This window comes from Vulpes vulpes, chromosome 3 (assembly GCF_048418805.1).
Source record: "Vulpes vulpes isolate BD-2025 chromosome 3, VulVul3, whole genome shotgun sequence".
Lineage (NCBI taxonomy): Eukaryota > Metazoa > Chordata > Mammalia > Carnivora > Canidae > Vulpes > Vulpes vulpes.
In genome coordinates, this window is record NC_132782.1 from 150,242,256 (window position 1) to 150,258,512 (window position 16,257).

The window sequence follows — 16,257 nt, forward strand, 5'->3', positions numbered from 1 at the left end:
CTCACCCTGAGTCTCTTTCTCTTTAAAATAGGTACATAAATCTTTAAAAAGTAAATAAAATAATTGCTATCTCTGGCCCATGTACCTAAACAGGAAAAAAAAAAAAAGGATAAACTTATCTTTCTTGAAACTTACAAGCATGAAAATACAATGGAGAATTTCCTATTTTTCAATGGAGGAATAATTTGGTTCATCGCAGAACATATTGTTCTTGTTAAATGAATCAGTAGAAATGAGTAGTTGATTTGTTTGAGAAAAATATGTGTTATCAACCTGGAAAAAGAAAGATGGTACTGGTTTTCTATCCTGAAATAGGTATAGTTTTTAAAAATACTTATAACCAGTAATACTGATACTGATAATAATTTTGAAAACCTATCCATTTGTATAATACTTTCAATTTCAAAGAATATTCTCATACACAATATGTTACACAATCCTTACACTAATCTGTTGAGGTCGGTATTATTGTGATCCCATTATACAAATGGGATAGCTAAGGTTCAGAGCATTTAAAAAACTTGCTTGAATTTATACAACCAGTATGTAAATTGATGTACCTAGACTGAAGCTTGGGTCTTCTCATTCTAAATTCTAATGCTTACCCATACCTGATTACCTACTTACTGTAAATATATACACTATATCATCTTTATTCATTTGTCCATTTATGGACACTTGAGCTGTTTCCATTATTTGGCTATTACAGATAGGGCTGCTATAAATACACCAGATTTATCTAAAAAAATAAAAAAGACTGAAGGAGAAAAACCTTCTAACCTGATATATAGGTGGAAAGTAGATATTTCCATCTTTTTTTCCACCTCAGATGAAGACATCAGAAGAGAATGGATACAAGGAAGGAGCGAGAGTGATGGCTTAAAATATGTCTATTTTATACCCCTGTCCTCAAGAGTTGATGCCTAATTCTCATCCCCTGGAGTGTTGGCTAGGCTTGATGATTCTCTTCTAATAAATAGAATGACGGTGTACAGTTTCAGAGACGGTTTACTGTCATAAAAGTAATGTCTTCCTACTTGCTCTTCCTTTTGGATCTGTCCCTCTGGGAGAAACCAGCTGCCACATTATGAGAATACTTTGAATTCTAGGTAGAAGTCCACATGGTAAGGAACTTTGGTCCACAGCCAATAACTAACACTAATTTGCCAGATTCTTGGAAAGAGATCCTCCAGCCCAGTCAAGCCTTCAGATGATTGTAGCCCCAGCCAACATCTCGACTACTATGACATGAAAGACCCTGACCCAGAATGTCTCAGCCAAACTGCTCCCCAGTTCCTGACCCACTTAGTTTAAGCCACTCAGTTCAGGGACAATTTATTACACAGAAATAGGTAACTAATACAAGGACTTCAGTGTAAAAAATGTAAGTATAAACCAGGATGCCAAGAATATTTAGAAAATCAGAGGGGCCAGAGTAGGGTCTAGAGGCTGTGTGTTAAGGAATCGGTTTCTTAATAAGTAATAAGTATATAAGGAATAAGTATCTCCTACTTGTTTATATTAGGAGTTTGTAGGGAATTATGCATGTTGAAAATCACATATTTCATTGGTCACTGGGTTAGCTGTTCACCTCATTCTTTTCCAGTTATATGTTGAGTCATTGCCCAACAGGAGTTGGCCTCCCTCCCTCCAGTCTGGAAATAGAGCCACAGACCAATACTCCCTTTTTACTTTCTCATTTTCTCCAGCACTGTAGGCAGTAACCAGTGGTTGGCATAAGACCTTGGATCTGTTTCCATCTCTATCCAAAGCATATTAGAAATAAAGGGCCACACTTTCAAAAAAAAAAAGTGACAGGTCTTTGTGTTAAACTGAAGTAATGGTGACACTTTCGAAAGTCCTTTGGAGTTATGTGACCTAATTCATCAAAGGATTGGAATGTAAAGAGGAATGATTGCTAATGGGTACAAAGTTTCTTTCTGAGGTGATGAGGTATTCTAAAATTGATTTTGGTGATGGTAGCGCAATTCTACAAATATACGAAAAACATTAAATTCTACAGTTTAGATACATGAAATGTATGGTATGTGAATTCTATCTCAATAAAGGTATTATTTTAAAAAGAAGGGTGGGGAAAAATAAATAATAAAAAGAGTTAAGAAGATACAACCTTGACTTCCCAGTGATCAAAACCCAACTCTGACTTTGCAGTGACTTCAGTGTTGATCCTCCTTATTAGGAGGCACGGTTTTTGAAAACATAATCGTAATTACTACAAGAAAATGAACCAGCAAATATATTAGAGCCCTTAGAAACAAATGCTTAGGTTTCTGAATCTTTGTGCAGTGTTTGAGCAAAGAAATTAACATTTGTTCAGTGTCTCCTACTTGTCAGGCACTTTGACATACATTATTCATTTAATTCTTGTACAATTCCATAAGATGGGGATTATTATTCCTGCTCAAAGGTAACATAGCAAGTGATAGAGTCTAAATTTAAATCTACCTTGTCCAATTACAGGTTTAGTGTCCCTCCTATACTATCATAAAGGAACCATACAAATTGCTTATCTGTCTTATTTGTACTGTAAACAACCTTGTTGTCTTTTTTAATGTATATATTCAGGAGCCATTTTTTTAAAAAAATAACTTTTGTATTGTCTTTTATTCCAAACAACTAGCCTAATGCTGTGACCACATAAATATTTATCACAATGAACATGTTAAACCTGGAATGATAACAATAATTTTGAGGTGATGACTAATTCAGGATTTGGGTTGATGCTATAACCTCATGTATTGTGTATGCCACTACAACCCTCACAATCCGCAATATTATGCAATAAAAATAACAACGTTGGATCAAGGCAGACCACTCAAACCTATGCAATTTTATGGTCAAAGTGCTATCAAGAAAATAATTGAGGGACACCTGGGTGGTTCAGCGGTTGAGCGTCTGCCTTCGGCTCAGGGCATGATCCCAGGATCCAGGATCGAGTCCCACATCAGGCTCCCTGTGAGGAGCCTGCTTCTCCCTCTGCCTGTGTCTCTGCCTCTCTTTCTGTGTCTCTCATGAATGAATAAATAAAATCTTTAAAAAAAAAAAAAAGAATAGAATTAGTACATCTGAAGAAACTTTGGACAGCCTAGATATCTCAATGTGTCTAGAGGCTACTTTAGGGAATAATAAATATGGGGAAAAGGGATGGGAGTGCAAATGCCAGTGTGAAGACAATGAAAATGAAGAATTGCTTTGAACTAATAGGGTTGCTATTTCTCCCAGATGGAGAAAGACCCCCTAAAAGGGGAACCTTTGAGGCGCATATCAATGATTTTAAAAATGACATTTATCCTTAGTTGATCATTAGTATCAGAATTAGGGGTGGCAGTTTGCTATCTACTGAATCATACTGGAATTTAGTCCCTAAGGACTAAATTTATTTACCAAATACTGTCTATTGATTTATTTACCAAATACTCTATCTAACGTTGCAATAACCTTACCACATGCCTCGTTCTTCCCTGCACTGCCAAACTCCCTTCCCTCAAAAACATTTTATACGTAAGGAAACTGAGGCACAGAAAAGTCAAATGACTTGCCTAAAGTAACTTATCTTGAATCCAAGCAGACTGGCTCCAGGGTTCCTGTTCATAACCAATAAACCACCTACTCTCAGATATTGTCATGTGATATTACTGGATCTAATATGATGAAATATTAGTCAGTTTGTAAGTCATATCAAAATCTTATTTCTAATTCACTGAGTAGGGTCATGTAAAGTACTCCTAAGGTTTTATTTATCAGAAGATGAGGGATCAACGTTTTTAGTTAATTATATTTAGGATAGTCGGTTATTTTATTCTTACGGAACACATTGTTGAATCCTCTTTTAAGTGCTTGTTGTATATAACCACTGGTTCTAATCAATTGCTGGATGCATTTTCTGCTTGGCTTTCCTATTTTACCAAAGGGATTGATTAGCCCATTCAATTCTGGCCCAGTACCTATTTTTTTTCTGGAAGCATTTGGCTCACTTAGAGTTCTCTCTCTATATATATATCTTGCTTATACAGGTAGAAAAAAAGCACCTATCCATATTTCACAGACACGTACTTATGGAATTCACAAAACACGCCTATATATTAATGTCCCTTATTTATATTAAAAGCATTAAAACTTGAACATCTATTATATTCATTCTTTAATATTCAAAACACCTTTTTGTACATCCTACATTAACCTTTCTTTTTTCAATATCATTAGCAAATTCATGGGCTTTTTATATTCAACTTGTTTCAGTTAGCAAAATCATGATAATAAAGATTCTGATGCTCAGATTGTCAGGACTTGGTGGCTGGAAATCTCCTTATGATGGCTCTTAGTCCTTAAATATTGCCCCTGAGGGGCTCCTGGGTGGCTCAGTTGGCTAAGCGTTTGCCTTCAGTTCAGGTCAGGATGCCAGGAGCCTGGAATCGAGCCCCACGTCTGGCTCCCTGCTCAGGAGAGAGCCGGCTTCTCCCTCTCTCCCTTCCCCCTGTTTGTGTGTGCGTGTGTGCTCTCTCTCTCTCGTTGTATCTCAAATAAACAAATAAAAATTTTTTTAGAAATAAAGAAATATACTGCCCTGACATTATTAAAATTATCCTTGCTTTCTAACAACAGACAAATAAAAAAACAGATTTTCAAACAAAAATTCTTTTTCAACATGCTCTACAGAATCCTATTGGTTTTTTTCATAGAACAGCTTTAAGGGACAAATATCTGGGCTGCAAGGGTTGTGCATGACTTTCGGTGGTAGGCCAAAATGCTGCTACTGACATTGGTGCTTGATGACTTTCAGCACAGAAATGGAAAATTATATTTCTTTATAAGTTTATGAATTCATATTGAGTTTTTCCAACCCCACATTTTATGGTTTTTACATAGTATTTTTCTGATTTTATGACGTTTCAACAACCGCTGAGGCTTTCAACTATGCCTTCATCGGCTGTAAACCTCAGCTATCTTGATTCCCTTGTTTGTAAAACTGATGTATTCAAAGGATCGTTTGAATGAAACAACACATGTAAAGGGCATACAGTGTTTGGTAGGAAGTAAACTCACAGCCGTTGCTGGCTATAGCTGCAGATACAAAGCTCAGGACTGTTTTGTCTCTCTTGGTACCTTTCCTCCCCCCATCCATCGGGTGTCCGACAAGCTACCATTTTAGTAGAACTCACCCTTAACCTTTAACGATAGTTGTTTGAGCTGGGACAGGTATTCGGGGGGACTCTGGGTCAAATGCCTGTTTACAAGCCTTAATTGTCATAATCTCTTCTCCTGGGAATATTGGAATTAGTAGATTATGAATATTCTCTTTCCATCAGAGTCAATCATTTTAAGATAAGTGTGCACCCTCTCCTAAGGATAAGAGCCACATTTATCTGATGTGTCCTCATCTGGTTCAATTTGACACGACAAGAGAGGAAGGGCAGAGTCACAGAGGATAAGAACTCTCTTGATTTGCGGATTGGGGAGGTGAGGGCAATTTTTTGAAGAGAGGGCCCATTGTGTGATAGCAGGCACCCCCAAAGTGTCTAATGCTAACTTATAAATGAGATGAATAATCTCTAAAAGAAATTACTGATATTCTAGAGCAGCACAGTCCAGTAAAACTTTCTTTTTGGCCTTTATTTGTGCTACCCAATATAGTAGCCACTAGCCATACACGGCTTTTCAGTACTCGAAACGTCACTAGTGCAACTGAAAAACTAAAGGCATAAAATTAATTCTATATCATTGTAACATGCAATCTATACAATATAATTATATGTAGCTAGCACCTATTATATTGGACAACACAATTTTAGAAGTGTCAGTGAAACTGCATATCATACTTATTTAAAACTTCAGAATTTGGGATCAGTTGTGGGTACAAATTTGGTCTACTCTATTGATTATCTGAATGAATTTAAGTACCTTATTTTACCTATCTAAGCCTCAGCTTCTTTTCAACAGAAATAGTGGAAATAATCCTTATTTTGTAAAGGATGGTGCTACTCAAAGTGTGGTTTGCATGTCAGTGCCCATCAGGGAACTATTTGTTACAGGTCAGAAATTAAGAGTAAGCGATATAAAAAAAAATTGACAGTGATTTTGTGTCTTTCGGCTCTAATAAAATTTCACATGACACGCCAAATTTTCATTTTTCTCACTACTTGTTTTTGTTGTGTTTTACAAAATTATCAGTCTGCAACAGATTACAAATAAAAGATGATCTTTTACTGTCAGAGATTCACTGGGCGTATGGAGCTAGAAGGTCTAGAATGATGTCTGTTTTGTCACACAGAAATGATGAATGGCTATTTGGTCTTGTAATTTCTCAGTCTCTAAGGCAATAGAAACAATCTCTCCTTTGCATTGCTCAGAATATAATCCCATTGATTGATTCTGTGCCTGACTAACCATATCCAGGCCTGTAAGTCTCTTTCCTTGAACAGCTATCAGGCACGATAAATTAGAGTCTGTGCAAGCTAATAGCCATTTATTTCACTCCAACAATTGATTGTACTTTTGGCTGAAGAAGGTGTTGTTAATAATGTATGTAGGAAATGGAGTTTGTTAATCCAAGTAAATAATGAATAATATGTATTTAACCAAGAAAAACAGATTATTTTAAGTAAAGTGGAGCAGAGTAGATTTTTAGGACAATGGAAACAGATTGTGTGAGACTATAATGGTGGTTGAATGTCATACATTTGTCCAAACCCATAGAATGTACGACACTAAGAGTGAACTCTAATGTAAACTATGGATTTAGGGTGAGTGAGTGTGATGTGTCAATGCAGATTCATCAGTTGTCATAAATGTACCTCCCACTCTGGTGGGGCATGTTGCCAATGGAGGAGGCCGTACATGTGAGGCACATGGGAAATCCTTGTAAATTCCTCTTATTTTTGTGGTGAACCTAAAACTTCTCTAAAAAAATAATAAAGTCCCTAAAAAAAAAAAAGAAAAATTAATGATCTAAAATTTCTGACTTAATGTGGAAAACAAAGATTGTTAGCCTTCGCTGCTTTGGGGGCTTATATGGCTATTTGGTAATAGTGTTTAAGGACTACTGGGTCTTAGAGCACCTGAGTGGCTGAGTCAGGGAAGCATCTGCCTTTGGTTCAGGTCATGATCCCAGAGACATCGAGCTCCATGCTCAGGGGGGAATCTACTTCTCCCTCTCCCTCTGCCCCTGCTCCTACACTCTCAATCTCTCTCAAATAAATAAGTAAAATCTTAAAACAACAACAAAAAATAACTACTGGGTCTTAATGCACTGGAGTATATTGCATAAGAATATAATTTATACTATGAAAAGAAAATTAAAAAAAAAAAGAAAATTAGACAGGATTTATTACTAGGGACCACAAAGACCCATCATCATTAATTTTTGGACCATGTCTTATTAGATGAATATATGCAGCTATTTTATGTTGAAAAGAATTTCAAAGTCCAAATGTCAATATGTATTTTCTAAGGTTTTATTTGAGTTCCAGGTAGTTAACATCCCGTACAATATTACTTTCAGGTGTACAATGTAGTGATTCAACACTCCTTTGTGACATCCGGTGCTCATCACAACAGTGCACACCCCAATCCCCAATACCTGTTTAATACATTCCCTCATCCACCTCCCTTCTAATCACCAACAGTTTTTTCTCTGTAGTTAAGAATCTGTTTCTTGGTTTGCCCCATTCTCTCTCTTTTATTTTTCCCTTTGCTCTTTTGTTTTGTTTCTTATATTCCACATATGAGGGAGATCATACAGTATTTGTCTCTCTCAGACTGACTTATTTTGCTTAGTATAATAGTCTCTAGATCCACTCACATCTTTGCAAATATCAAGATTTCTTTTTTTTTTTTTTAAAAGATTTATTTATTTGAGAGAGAGAGAGAGAAAGCACAAGCAGGCAGAGCAGCAAGTAGAGAGAGAGGGAGAAGCAGGCTCCTCAAGCAGAGAGCCTAATGCTGGGCTACATCTCAGGACCCCGGGATCATGACCTGACCTGAAGACAGACACTTACCCGACTGAGCCACCCAGGCACCCCAGATTTCATTCTTACTGATGGCTGAGTTAATTCCATAACATACATACATACATACATGCACACATACTACACCTCATCTTTATCTGTTCATCAGTCAGTGGGCATTTGGGCTCTTAACCCTAATTTGGCTATTGTTGGGAATGCTGCTATAAACATCAGGGGCATGTATCCCTTTGTATTAGTGTTTTTATAACCTTTGGGTAATTACCCAAAGTATTTACCAAGGTAGTTCAATTGCTGAATCATAGGGTAGTTCTATTTTTGACTGTCTGAGGAAGCTCCATACTATTTGCCAGAGTGGCTGCACCAGTTTGCTTTCTCACCAACAATATAAGAGGATTCCCCTTTCTCCATATCCTCACTAACACCTCTTGCTTCCTTTGCTGTTAATTTTAGCCATTCTGACAGGTGTGAAGTGATATCTCATCGTAGTTTTTGATTTGTATTTCCCTGATGATGAGTGATGTTGAGCATCTTTTCCATGTGTCTGTTGGCCATCGGGATATCTTCTTTGGAAAAATGTCTGTTCATGTCTTGTGCCCATTTGTTAACTGGATTATTTGTTTTTTGGGTGTTGAGTTTTATACATGATATATTTTGGATACTAACCCTTTATCAGATACGTTGTTTGCAGTTATCATCCCTCATTCTGTAGGCTGCCTTTTAGTTTTGTTGTTTCCTTTGCTGTGTAGAAGCTTTTTATTTTGATGAAGTCCCAATAGTTCATTTTTATTCTGTTTCCCTTGCCTCAGGAAGACATACCTAGAAAGAAGTTGCAGCCAATATCAAAGCAATTGCTGCCCGTGTTCTCCTCTAGGATTTTGATGGTTTCAGGTCTCACATTTAGGTCTTTGATCCATTTTGAATTTATTTTTGTGTCTGGTGTAAGAAAGTGGCCCAGTTTCATTCTTCTGCATGTTGCTGTTCAGTTTTCCCAACACCAGTTGTTGAAGAGACTGTCTTTTTCTCCTTGGACCTTCTTTCCTGCTTTGTTGAAGATGAGTGGATTCTACACTTGTGGATCCATTTCTGGGTTTTCTCTTCTGTTCCATTGATCTATGTGTCTGCTTCTGTGCCAGGACCATATTGTTTTGATCACTGCAGCTTTGTAATGTCACTTGAGGTCCGGAACTTTGATGTTTCCGACTTTGCTTTTCCTTCTCAGTGTTGCTTTGGCGATTCGGGGTCATCTGGGTTCCATACAGATTTTAGGATTGTTTGTTCTAGCTCTGTGAAAAATGCTGTTGGTATTTTGATAGGGATTTTATTAATCATAGATTTTATTAATAAAATAGAGATTTTATTAATCTGTAGATTACTTTGGGTGGTATTTTGATAGGGATTTAATTAATCTATAGATTTTGGTAGGGATTTTATAAATCTATAGATTACTTTGATTGGTATAGACATTTTGACAATATTTGTTCTTCCCATCCATGAGCATGGAATGTCTTTCCATTTCTTGGTGTCATCTTCAGTTTATTTCATCAGTGTTTTATAGTTCTCAGAGTAGAGGTCTTTCACCTCTTTGGTTAGGTTTATTGCTAGGTGTCTTGTGATTTTTGGTGCAATTGTAAATGGGATTGATTCCTTGGTTTCTCTTTCTGCTGCTTCATTATTCTTGGTATATAGAAATGCAACAGATTTCCATAGACTGAATTTGTATCCTGAGACCTTACTGAATTTGTGTATCAAGTGTTCTAGCAGTTTTTTGGTGGAGTCTTTTGGGTTCTCTATGTAGAGTGTCATGTCATCGACAAACAGTGAAAGTTTGACTTCTTCCTTGCCACTTTTGGATACTTGTTATTTCGTTTTGTTGTCTGATTGCTGGAGCTAAGACTTCCAATATACTATGTTATAGTGGTGAGAGTGGACGTCCCTGTTCTGTTCCTGATGGTAGAGGGAAAGCTCTCAGTTTTTCCCCATTGAGGATGATACTAGCTGTGTTTTTTCATATATAGCCTTTATTACGTGGAGGTATGTTCATACTTCATCTACTGAGAGGGTCATATGGTTCTTATCCTTTTTTTTTTTTTTTTTTTTTTTTTACTAATGTGTTGTATCACATCGATTGATTTGTGCAAAGTGAATCCTTCTTGCAGCCCAGGAGTAAATTCCATTTGATCACAGGGAATGATTTAATGTACTATTGGATTTGATTTATTAGTATTTTGTTTAGAATTTTTGCCTCCATGTTCATCGTGGTTATTGGCCTGTAGTTCTCTTTTTTTAATGGAGTCTTTATCTGGTTTTGGTATTGGGGTAATGCTGTCCTCATTGGATGAAAGTTTTCCTTTCATTTATATTTTTGGAATAGTTTGAAAAGAATAAGTATACATTTAATTTTTTTTGCCCCCTTGAGATACTGGGCAAATGGAATACCTTATGGTTTATAGGCAAATGTGTTACGATACCAATAAAAGAGATTACTGTAATTATATGACTGAAATATACCCAATCAAAGGCTTCAATTACAAAGTGGTCACTCAGAGAACATATGTACTTAATGAAATCTTGAGTAAATGATCTCAGAAAATAAATAGATGCTTCAGTGAAATAATTTATGTTACATAAGCAATTTATGTTATTACAGCTGCACTTCAATAATAAGAAAACAAATATTATCTCATTAAAAGATAAAATGAGGGACATCTGGGGGGCTCAGTGGTTGAGTGTCTGCCTTTGGCTCAGGTCATGATCCTGGGGTCCTGGGATTGAGTCCCACATTGGGCTCCCTGCATGGAACCTGCTTCTCCCTCTGCCTATGTCTCTCTCTCTCTCTCTGTGTGTGTGTGTCTCTCATGAAAAAATAAACAAAATCTTTAAAAAAATAGATGAAATATAATTACATAAGGTAAAAGAAGTTGAAATCATCACATAATATATTTGAGTATAGATGTGTAAAGTCTTCTAAAGAAATATAATGTCTTCCTGTATCAGAGTTGATAATAATCACAGGGAATTTGTTTTTATTTGTGTATTTGTTTCTCTGTTGAAGAATAATTGACATACAACTATTCATTTACTGATGGACACATATTTCTTCTATATCTTAGCTATTATAAATAATACTGCAATAAACGTAGCGGTGCAGCGGCGCCTGGGTGGCTCAGGGCTTGAGCGTCTGCCTTTGGCTCAGGGCATGACCCCGGGGTCCTGGGATCTAGTCCTGCATTGGACTCCCCACGGGGAGCCTGCTTTTCCCTCTGCCTGTGTCTCTGCCTCTCTCTCTGTGTCTCTCATGAATAAATAAATAAAAATCTTTAAAAATAAAATAAATGTACGGGTACACATGTCTTTTCAAATTAATGTTTTTGTTTTCTTTGAATAAACAGTAGTGGAATTACTGGATTGTATGGTATTTCCTTATTTAATTTTTTGAGGGATCTCCATCCTATTTCCCACATGGCTGTACTAATTTACATTTCCACCGATAGTACACATGGATTCCTTTTTCTCCAAATTCCCACCAAAGCCTGTTATTTCTTGTCTTTTTGATACTGGCCATCCTGACAGGTATAAGACGGTATCTCAGTATGGCTTTGCTTTACATTTTCTTAATGATTAGTACTGTTTAGCATGTTTTCATGTCCCCGTTGGCCATCTGTATCTCTTCTTTGGAGATATGTCTAATTGGGTTCTCTGCCTACTTTTTAATCAGATTTTTGTTCTGTTTTGTTTTGAGTTGTATAAATTCTTTTTTTTTTTTTTAAGTTTTATTTATTCATGAGAGACAGAGAGAGAGAGAGAGAGAGGCAGAGACACAGGCAGAGGGAGAAGCAGACCCCATGCAGGGACCCCGATGTGGGACTCGATCCCGGGTCTCCAGAATCACGCCCTGGGCCGAAGGCAGGTGCTAAACCACTGAGCCACCCAGGGATTCCTGAGTTGTATAAATTCTTATTTATTTTGGACATTAACCCCTTATTGGATATATAACTTGCAAATATCTTCTTTCATTCAGTAGGTTGCCTTTCATTTTGTCAATGGTTTTCTTCATTGTACAAAAGCTTTTCATTTTGGTATAGTCCCAGTAGTTTAATTTTGCTTTTGTGTCCCTTGCTTTAGGAGATAGACCTAGAGATATGTTAACTAAGGGCATGTTCAAGAGATTACTCCTTGTGTTTTCTTCTAGGAGTTTTATGGTTTGAGGTCTCATGGAATGTTTTAATATAGCTAAAGAAAAAAAAAAGCAACAACTGGATGCATATGAGATTAAGGGATGGAAGTGTTAGTCATTCAGGAATGCAAAGGAAAATGAGTCATAGAGACACAAGTTGGCCCTGACCCTCAAAGCATGGTGTGCTGGTGAGGAGTGGATTATTACTCCTCAGGTCTTGTGAGCCTCCATCTGCCTCACAGACAGCATTTCCTTCTTGTGGAAGAGTGCACATCAGGTTCCCAAAATGTAATGCCATTAAACATTAGAATCAAATACTTGACTCCTCTTATTCTGATTCCATGCTCACCAAGCAGCCTTCTGCTTATTTGGCCTTGCATGCAGTTTGTCTACAGGGGGGTGCACTGATGGATAATTCTAGTACATTCAATCATTAATTTTAGATTGGAATTCTGATATATTAGTCTTTTATCCTTGGCTATCTCATATCCATCCCTGGAAAATGGATTCACTCTTAGGGAATTGACAAAATTAGATTTCTTTACTTGTCCCAATGATGACAAGCTCACAGACTACGGTGAGTCTCTCTTCCTAAGTGTCACTATAGAAAGCTCTTGACTGTCAGCCAACATTCTACAAACAATAATAGCCCTTTGCATTCCCTGGGCCAAATGTTCCTAACAGTCAAGGAACCATAATAGGTTTAGATTTTAGCATTAGGGGTCCTCAGTAATTTTATGATTGCTTGACTTATTTTTCTACTCTTGATATTGCTCCCAAATGACCCGAATGATGTTATTTTGGAAGCTGCAAAGGTAGAATGTGAGGATAAGAGTTACCTGAGTGCTAGAATGAGAAAGTTTGAGAAATGGAAATAAATAAAGAGGGTAAAGTTGGAGTAAAGATGGCATCCTTATGACACCATCCTTATGATAGCAATTTCACATACTGTTTTACCCTGCTCAACATGTTCTAGACTCAACTATTCACCAGTATCTGTCTTTTCTCTTGTTTTTTTTTTTTTTTTTTTTTAAAGATTTTATTTATTTATTCATGATAGTCACAGAGAGAGAGACAGGGAGGCAGAGACACAGACAGAGGGAGAAGCAGGCTCCATGCAGAGAGTCCGACGTGGGATTCGATCCTGGGTCTCCAGGATCCCGCCCCGGGCCAAAGGCAGGCGCCAAACCGCTGCGCCACCCAGGGATCCCCTGTCTTTTCTCTTGTTAATGAGAACGAGGAAATGCTAAGGAACAAAGACTCTATGAAGCATCTTAAAATCAGGCAGGGTTCCTTCTGCTCCTTGAAGGAAGAGTAATAATGGTATCTAGAAAACTGATAAATAGAAGGGAGAAAGCTCAAGGAAGCAAACCCAAGGAAGTAAAGAAAGGTTTTATTCTTTTATTAAATATTTAATAAAATATTTAATATTTTATTATTAAATATGCACTGATATTTACATTGGTATTTGGAGCTGTTAGTAAATCACAATCTTTAGTTAGAAGCACGTGGACTTTAAGGAAGATGAAGGAAGGAGCATCCTGAGAAGAAAATACACTTAACAATGAAATTTTCATTGGATTTCATAAATGCCAGTGCTCAGTGTCAATGCAGAACACTTACCATACAATGTCATCATGCCTACTGTATTTATCAAATCTTTTTTTAAAGATTTTATTTATTTATTCATGAGAGACACGGAGAGAGAGAGGCAGAGACACAGGCAGAGGGAGAAGCCAGCTCCCTGCAGGGAGCCCAATTGGGACCAGGATACAGGGACCTCAGGATCACGCCCTGGGCCAAAGGCAAGTGCTAAACCGCTGAACCACCTGGGCGTCCCTATTTATCAAATTTGAATTTATAGATACGTAAAGCAATTTTCAGAAACTTACCTGTAAGGCTGAGTGTGGTTTGTACAAGCCGAGGGACACTTGCTATGTGTTTATTCTAACAAAAAGCAAGACCTAAAAAAAAAAAAAAAAAGCAAGACCTAGTTTAGGGGACAGATAATATGGAAACCAAACTTTGCAATGTGAATGACAGAAGAGACCTTTTCCCAGGTAATGATTTCTAATCTACACACTACGAGTGGTAAGATTTACGATTTCATCTAGATACTGATTATAATATAGGGTTCGTATGGAAAGTAAATTTATAAAACACCTCAAGAATGTTAAGTAAACCAGCCCATCATCCATTAACCAATTAATTACTACAGCAAATATATACTGAGGGTCCACTGGTGCCAGGCACTGGGTGGGGGCCATAGATGTTATGGTGAATACAACATAATCTCTATACTTTTAGAACTTGTATTTCCATGGAAGATACAGAAAACTAAGTCAGCAATTACACTTGGCAAAAATAAACATAAGTAGTGGTCAAAGTGCTGAATTCCCTGGCAGTACATAGAAGCACCTAACTCAGATAAGATAAGGTGCAGGTGAAGTACTGACAACTAATTTGAGATTTAAGGACAAGAGGAAATAGTACAGATGAACTTTTGAGGAAAATTATTCAGGACAAACAAACAGTTGTGTACAAACTGAAAGTGCCAACATTATTGGTAAACAGAGTCAATGAAACCATGATGATGTTTGTAATCCACTTTCAGTTCTTTGGACTTTTTCTAGAGGGCTATTGAAGATTTAAAAAATATTTAGTATGAATATTTGATGCACACAAAAAAGCATGGTAATATTAAAGATTCTGTATATACATCACGAAGCTTAAGAAATGAAACATAAATACCTTTTAAAAGGGGAGGGGACCCTAAAAGCAAAAATTAGAAATATATGCTTAATACAAATAACGTCTATGATGGAATTTCCTTATGAATACTTAACTGAAGGCACTTCTTTCCTTCATGCTCCATAGAAACCACTATCCTGAATTTGCTGTTATTATTCTGATACTCTCAGATTCGTACTTTAACTACATACGTAAGTCTAAATAACACAAACAAATGAGAGGTGAGTAAGTTTGCCTGATAAAATACAATTATAGGACATGCAGGTGAATTTGAGTTTCAGGTAACAGTAATCTTTTAGTATAAGTATGTTTCAATTATTGAATGGATATTTGCAATATTGTCCAATGCAATATTTGGGACTACTTACATCAAAAATTGTTTATCTGAAACTCAAATTTAACCGAATGTCCTATAATTGTATTTATAAATCTGGCAGTCCAAGGGGTGAATGGATGTGGGGTTCTGCACATGCACGCATGAATGGGAAATGGAAATCAGAGACACCACAGTTTGGAGGCAGTTTTAAGCGATAGTGACCTGAACCCAAGGATGGTCACTGTAAGTCGAGAGAAATGGTTCAATTTTAGAGCCATGTGAAAGGTAGGAAGGTCAAGATTTAGTAACTGGTTGAATGAGGGAGGAATTAAGAGTGATGGAAGTGATACACAGGTTTGGCCAGTGGGATTGCTCATGGAAATAAGCTTTACATTGGACATATTGAGTTGGATGTTATCTTGAGGAATATTTAGGTTAATGGATACGGTATGTAGCTGGATGTATTCTAGGCAATAAAACAGAACCAGGAAGCCATGGACACAAGTACTGACCCTGATCCATCCATTCCATTTAATCTCTTACTTATCTACTTATTTCATCTTAGCCTCTTTTAGGGAAAAATCCACTCCTATCCTATCCCTGTACTGTCTCTTGTTCCAAGCCTTTGTTGGTGATCTAAAAATAATTTCACTTATAAATGGCACAATGTTATCTTTTCATATTCATCTCATATTGACTTGTTTTCTCATTATGCTCTTGGCATCTTTCCTCTCTCTCCTGCATAAGTCTGTGTGTTTTATCTGTCTCAGAGGAATTCCTTCCTTCCTTCTGGAACTTCCACAGCTATTGGCTCTGGTTTCCTTGGCAACCTCTGCCTCTCTGATTTTTTTCTGATTATTTAAGAGAGACCTGACTAAATCACTAATAATCCCTGATCAGAAATAGGAGGGAAAAAAAGAGAGAGTGCCCAACGTTGCCTCAGAGAAAGGAAGGGGGAAGATTGAGAGGAAACAGGAAAATACTGAGACCTAGAGAGATGGATGTAAAATGTGTAAGGAAGGTATCGATCT